This window comes from Scylla paramamosain, chromosome 23 (genome assembly GCF_035594125.1).
Source record: "Scylla paramamosain isolate STU-SP2022 chromosome 23, ASM3559412v1, whole genome shotgun sequence".
Classification (NCBI taxonomy): domain Eukaryota; kingdom Metazoa; phylum Arthropoda; class Malacostraca; order Decapoda; family Portunidae; genus Scylla; species Scylla paramamosain.
Window position 1 is genome coordinate 6,267,986 of NC_087173.1, and position 7,500 is coordinate 6,275,485.

The 7,500-nt window shown below is 43.4% G+C and overlaps 2 protein-coding genes across 10 annotated transcripts in view; one reads left to right on the plus strand and one right to left on the minus strand.

The window, feature by feature from the left end:
• Positions 1-7,500, plus strand: part of LOC135112076 (3-oxo-5-alpha-steroid 4-dehydrogenase 1-like) — a 360,238-nt gene that overhangs the window by 211,116 nt on the left and 141,622 nt on the right. The gene's annotated exons all lie outside the window — the stretch shown is intronic.
• LOC135112075 (T-cell leukemia homeobox protein 3-like) overlaps positions 1-7,500 on the minus strand; it is a 70,213-nt gene that overhangs the window by 12,930 nt on the left and 49,783 nt on the right. The gene's annotated exons all lie outside the window — the stretch shown is intronic.

Sequence of the window (7,500 nt, forward strand, 5' to 3'; positions counted from 1 at the left end):
AAGTCCATCACTCCTTGGGCTTCCTCCTCGCACATCATACATAACGCATCGCCACGCCCTCAACTCCTCCTGGCCCCTGTCTTACTGCCGGCGCCTCGGTGAATATTGTACACCGTATGGGCTTCTACTGGCGGCCTGGCGAGGGGAGGAGCAGCGGCAGCAGGAGGTAGAGGAGGAGGAAGGCTGCCTAGGGACCGAGTGAAGGGGACTGTGTAAGGAAGGTGAGGGTATCTGTCTGATGGTGCTGGTGGTGGTAGTGGTGGTGATGGTGGTGGTGGTGGTACTGTGTGTTTGTTGTGTTGGTTTTGTTGTGTGTTTGTGTGTGCGTATGTGATGTTTGTGGTTGTTTATTTGTTTTTTGTTTATCTGTTTCCGTTATGTTGTTCATTTACTTTTTTTATTTTATTTTGGTTGAGTTTTGTTCGTTTTTTTTTTTTTTTTTTTTTTTTGGTGGGGTGACATTTATTTTTTAATCAGCTACCGTAAGTTTTAATTAAGAAGGAAATTACCTACTGAAGCCTGCTTATTTTTTCCCTCCAGGTAATTAGTATAGGGCTCGGTATACCTAACAACAACAACAACAACAACAACAATAATAATAATAGTAATAATGATAATAATAATGATAATAATAATAATAATAATGATAATAATAATAATAATAATAATAATAATAATATCGTCATCATTATCATCGTCATCATTATCATCATCATCGATATCATCATCACCATCACCGTCATCACTATAATGATAACAGTGATAATGGTAATAATAGTGACATACTCGTATTTACATCAAACATCAGTATACACACACACACACACACACACACACACACACACACACACACACACACACACACACACACACACACACACACACACACACACACACAGAGCTCATTACCCTTCTTCCTTCTTCTCCTCCTCCTCCTTCGCCTTCCCATCCTGCTCCAGCTCCTCCTCCTCCTCCCCCGCAACAAGGCGACACCTCCTCCACCTTCACTTGTTTCATCCACTATTGAGGAGGATTAAGCCTCTTGCCGGCGGTGAGGAGGTGAGGGATGAGGCTGCAAACATCATGGGGTGCAGTCTCCCCTCGCGGACACCTCCTTGTCTCCTCTATAATAGACGGGGAGACAGCAGCGGTCCGGCACTCCTGGGAACGCCGCCGTAGCCTCAGCCGTCCTTCATAACACACGGCCAAGACTCGCTTCCCGCCGCCAAGATCACGTCCGCGGAATAATCAGCGTCTCGGGGGGACCCACAGACGCGCGCACCGAAAAAGGGAGGGGAAAAAACTCGCTGACAAACACAGATTGAGATTTTGTGTCGAGTTTTGTTGGTCGACGCCGATTTCCCAGACTCGCTCTCTGCGTCGCGGACCGCCGGAATTATGAACGATGTTTCGGATACACTTTGTGGCGTTTTCTTGCGTCCGCTTCGCCTTGCCCTGCTGCAGCCTTGTTCCCGCCGCCGCCGCTGCTCGCCTACACGCCGCCGCTGTGTTGGGGACTCGCAAATGTCACTGATCGCGTATTCTTCCCGACCCCGGAACCCCAACCAGCCCCGCAACCCCTCGCAGCCCCCACACCCTCACGCCAAGACACGCTAGTGGAGGCCTCTCTTTCTCCCTCACTCTCTCTCTCTCTCTCTCTCTCTCTCTCTCTCTCTCTCTCTCTCTCTCTCTCTCTCTCTCTCTCTCTCTCTCTCTCTCTCTCTCTCTCTCTCTCTCTCTCTCTCTCTCTCTCTCTCTCTTCCTACCGTCAGGAAAGACAGAGATCGCTGCGGAGTAAAAACATCTCACTCACTCCCCCGTTCTCTCTCTCTCTCTCTCTCTCTCTCTCTCTCTCTCTCTCTCTCTCTCTCTCTCTCTCTCTCTCTCTCTCTCTCTCTCTCTCTGTCTGTCTGTCTTTTTACGTCTTGTCTATATGTGGGAAAATATTGTCGAGGGATTTTACGTCCAAATTCTTTTGATTGTAGGTTCTAAAGTCATCATCATCATCATCATCATCATCATCATCATCATCATGACCTTATGATTTCATTGTAGGATGGAAAAATACCATACATTAAAAAGGAAACTTAAACCACCAGTTGATATCTAGTACTGAAATATTAATAAACAAAGAATCACAACAACAATAACAACAACAACAACAACAACAACAATAACACCGCCACCACTAACACCGCACTTGCAGACCCACGACATCGCTGAGTGACCTGAAACACCTACACGTCCTCATTAGCAACACCTTCCCCCGCCAGGCATATGCGAGCACCGCCCCGACAAGCACCGCGACAAGCACCGCTACAAGCACCGCGACAGGCACACCCTCTCATCTACAAGACAAAGCACGGACATAAGCAGCTCGTCTCCCTTTGTCTCACCAGTCAGTTCTCCCAAGGCTTCTGTGTAGTAAATTTCAACCACACGAAGATTCCTCCTTGAAAACTTCCTCTCGAATATTTCCCTCAGTGGTGAATTAAATAAAATATACTTAACATGACGTAATATAGTATAAGGAGAGATTTAATTTGGTGGGAATTCATGAATTCTCTGAAGATTTTTTGTGTAATAAATTTCATCACACGAAGACTCCTCTTTGAAAGCTTCTCAAATCATTTATCCGGTCGTAAATTCCACAAACCTAACCTAACATTAGTGCGGGAGAAAACTCACATGGCGATAATTTATTAACCTTCCCAAGGTTTCTGTATAGTTAATTTCACACAGGAAGATTCCACTTTGAAAACCTCCTCTCTAATAAAACCTTTAATTATACACCTAGCACAGGAGGAAACCATTTTAGGGATAGATTTACCTTTAGAACTTACAATATATAGTCTGTGGTAAGTATTAATGAGTATCTACTTTCCCTAATGTTAAATACCGTGAACCTAACCTACCAATATCGCTGGAATAATTTTAAGGATTAATTATCCTCAAGAACTTACAAGATACAGTTTATGGTAAGTAATAATACGTTGCTTCTCACCCTAACGTTCAGTGCTGTAAACCTAACCAACCATTAACACAGGAGATAAAGAGATAAATTTGCCTCAGGAACTTATAGTGTACAGTTTGTGATAAGACATACAGCTTGTCTCCTCCCTAGCACACCTCCTCCTAACCCTTCATTACATAACCATAGATTCGCGTCCTCACCTGCTCATATACGCCAATTAAACGTTCAGTTGTAAATCTCACCCGCTACCAGTGACACACCTGCCTTAAGTACCAATTAAGTACCAATTAACACCTAGCGACGGCTACTATATGGGACAGGTGAGACAGTACAGGTGAGGCGCGGCGACGGTGAAATATTGAGCGTCTCACCTTTGGAATAATCACAGGCGTCAGTGTCTTTATTAGGGTAATATGATGTGTGGTGTCTATTGGTGGTGGTGATGATGGTGATGAGAGAGAGAGAGAGAGAGAGAGAGAGAGAGAGAGAGAGAGAGAGAGAGAGAGAGAGAGAGAGAGAGAGAGAGGTTGTATGTTTTTCCTTTTCTCCTTCCTTCCCCTTTTTCTTACTGTTTTTCTCCCCCTCGTCTTAACTTCCCCTTCTGTTGCTTCTTCGCTGTCTGTTTCCTCCTCCCTCTCCTCCTCCTCCTCCTCCTCCCTGTTTTTGTCGTAATTTTCTTATTTCGTCTCTTTCTTTCCCCCTTTTCTCATTCTTCTTCTTCTTCGTCTTCGTCGTCTTCTTCTTCTTCGTCTTCTTCTTCTTCTTCTTCTTCTTCTTCTTCTTCTTTTCTTTTTCTTCTTCCTCTCCATTGCTTTCTTCATTTATTATCGTTATTATTTTTGTTGTTGTTTACTGTCGTTTAGAAATATTTTTTTTCTTGTTTGCGTGAATGAGGACACACACACACACACACACACACACACACACACACACACACACACACACACACACACACACACACACACACACACACACACACACACGGTCACGTCCCTCGTTGGGTCGATGTTTTAGTGCGTTAATTGCGCTTTATCGGCCATTTTGTCTGATACATTTAGCAGCATCGCATGTCCTGTGATATTGAAGCCTGTGTGTGTGTGTGTGTGTGTGTGTGTGTGTGTGTGTGTGTGTGTGTGTGTGTGTGTGTGTGTGTGTGTGTGTGTGTGTGTGTGTAAAATGAAGTCTTGCTATTTTAGAATCCTCTCTCTCTCTCTCTCTCTCTCTCTCTCTCTCTCTCTCTCTCTCTCTCTCTCTCTCTCTCTCTCTCTCTCTCTCTCTCTCTCTCTCTCTCTCTCTCTCTCTCTCTCTCTCTCTCTCTCTCTCTCTCTCTCTCTCTTACTACTACTACTACTACTACTACTACTACTACTACTACTACTACTACTACTACTACTACTACTACTATTACTTTTGCTACTTCTAATGATGATGATGATGATGATAATGATAATAATAATAATGATACAACTACTAAAAATGATAATAAAAAAACAGCGACGGCACGTTATATTTCTGTGTGTGTGTGTGTGTGTGTGTGTGTGTGTGTGTGTGTGTGTGTGTGTGTGTGTGTGTGTGTGTCCATCTGTCTGTCTGCGTATGTGATTCACTTGTTTATGACTAAATCACACAGAAACGTATACATACTACACACACTCACACACACACACACACACACACACACACACACACACACACACACACACACACACACACACACACACACACACACACACACACACACACTGCAGAAATATGGCGGAGGTTGTGCGAGACGGTGATCAGTCTGGCCTCCTTGTGTTTACCTGTCGTGTTTCGCCAATTACCGGTCCACTCCAGGTGAGCGTCCAACCAACACAAAGAAAACGCTCCCTCCCCCTCCTCGCCCCCTCCCCAAACCACTGCGGACTAAAACCCTCTTTTTCTCTTCGTCTTGCTCCCGTTCATCATTTTTTCCCTCGTTTTTCCTCGTTTTTTTGTTTGGCGAAGTGAACGGTGCGGTTGAGGTTGAGTGAGTGAGCGAATGAGTTGGTTTGTGAGGCAGCGGTAGATTGAGTGAGTGAGTGAGTGAGTGAGTGAGTTGGTTGGTTTCCGATTTATTGCTGGAGTAAGTGAGTGAGTCTGTGTGTTGTTGAGTGCGTGAGTGAATGAGACTTTCCTTAGTGAGTGAGTGATGTGGTTTATGAGTTAGTGGTGGGTAACGAATTAGCCGAGTATGTGAGTTAGTTATTAAGTAAGGAAGAGAAGGAACGAATGGTTGAGTGAGTATGTGAAAGCGTGAGTGAGTGAGTGCGTAAGTGCGTATATGAGGGAATAGAGGGGAGTTGTTTATGTCATTTAGCTCTGTAAGTGCAATGGATTCTCTCTCTCTCTCTCTCTCTCTCTCTCTCTCTCTCTCTCTCTCTCTCTCTCTCTCTCTCTCTCTCTCTCTCTCTCTCTCTCTCTCTCTCTCTCTCTCTCTCTCTCTCTCTCTCTCTCTCTCTCTTCGTGGTACCAAGTCACTCCCCGTCTAACTAATCACCATTTCGCGTGCTATTCCTTCCCCATGACCAGGATATTTAGAGTTGATAGCTTTCCCCCATCTCCTCCTCCTCCTCCTCCTCCTCCTCCTCCTCCTCCTCCTCCTCCTCCTCCTCCTCCTCCTCCTCGGTTTTGTCCCCTCTCTAACCCCTTTTTGTTATTTTTTTCTATTCTTTTCTCCCAGTTTCTCTCTCTCTCTCTCTCTCTCTCTCTCTCTCTCTCTCTCTCTCTCTCTCTCTCTCTCTCTCTCTCTCTCTCTCTCTCTCTCTCTCTCTCTCTCTCTCTCTCTCTCATTTTTAATATCGTTCATGTAAGGTATGTATATTTGTTTATCTATGTATTTATATATTTATCATCTTATTCATTCTATTATTCATTCGCTTTTATATTTATTTGTTTGTCAGCCTTGTATATTTGTCAATGTTACTTTTTTTTTTATTTATTTTATTTTTCATCTCACATTTGAACTTTCGAAAATCGTACTTCATTCTCTATTTCTCGTTTTCGTTTATACATTCACATATTTAATCTCCGTTGTGTTTCGTCTCATGTCACTCGTTTTCTGTTTCATTGCCTCTTGTTCTGTGTCCTTATTCTTGTAACTTACGGCTTATTCCCTCGCTGCAGTAAGCTGAAGATTGCCAGCACACGAGGCCGCTTTATTTCTCCGTTTTCTCTAAGCTGGAAATTGCGTGTTTTGTTCAGCATAGTTTGTCTTTTACCATAAGAGGAACATGGTGCGTCTGTGTGTGTGTGTGTGTGTGTGTGTGTGTGTGTGTGTGTGTGTGTGTGTGTGTGTGTGTGTGTGTGTGTAACCGGTATTTTGGTACGCTAACATGATGAAATGAGTGGCACTGTACATGACAAACACACACACACACACACACACACACACACACACACACACACACACACACACACACACACACACACACACACACACACACACACACACAACACAACACAACACAACACGAAAAAACACATACATACACAACTAATTCAAACAAACACACAAACACAAACACGACTAATACACAGACGTGACACACACACACACACACACACACACACACACACACACACACACACACACACACACACACACACACACACACACACACACACACACATACGTACACACAGCACAGTTACGCACATGGGGATTTTAAACTCACGCACATGGTCTGTAAAAATACGTACATAACTTTTGATAACGTGGACTTACTTGAAACTTTAAAACGCACATAAATTAAGGATAATAAACGTACATGATGCGAAAACGTACACAGCCCATCAATGTAATCCGGGAAATGCGTACATGAAAGTGTGATATTTTACGTACACGACACTGAAAGCTGTACGCACACAACTCACCCTAACCTTTTGAAATACGTACACAAGACATGGCGAGTTTCGTGCACATGATTAGTATTTCAATCTGTGTGTGTGTGTGTGTGTGTGTGTGTGTGTGTGTGTGTGTGTGTGTGTGTGTGTGTGTGTGTGTGTGTGTGTGTGTGTTTTCTTTACCCCTTTCGTGAAATATGCTTTAATTCTCGTCTTTTATTCGTCTAACTTTTTTTTTATCTTATCTATCATGCATTTCTTTCGTTTCCTTTTTAGCAATTTGTTTATTTATTTTTCTTACGCAATTGACAAAAAGGCAATCACTAACTAATTATATGTTTTTTTTTCGTGTCTTACTCAAGTCATCGTCCATCATCTAAAACAAAGAGGAAAAACTATATTACCTCCCCTCCCTCCTTTCTTCCTCCCTTCTTTCCTTCCTTTTCTTCCTTGCTTCCTGTCTCCCCCTCTTTCTTTCATCTCCCCTTTTGTTCGGTCTTTCACCCATTCATCCTCGTTTTCTTTAGCTTATTCCTCCTTTCTTTCCTTTGTTGTATCTACCATTCTTTTCCTCTTTTTCTTCATCTTTTTCTCTCTTTTGCCTTTCCACTTTTCCTTCCTTCCTTCCTTCCTTCCTTTCTTCCTTCCTTCCTTCCTTCCTT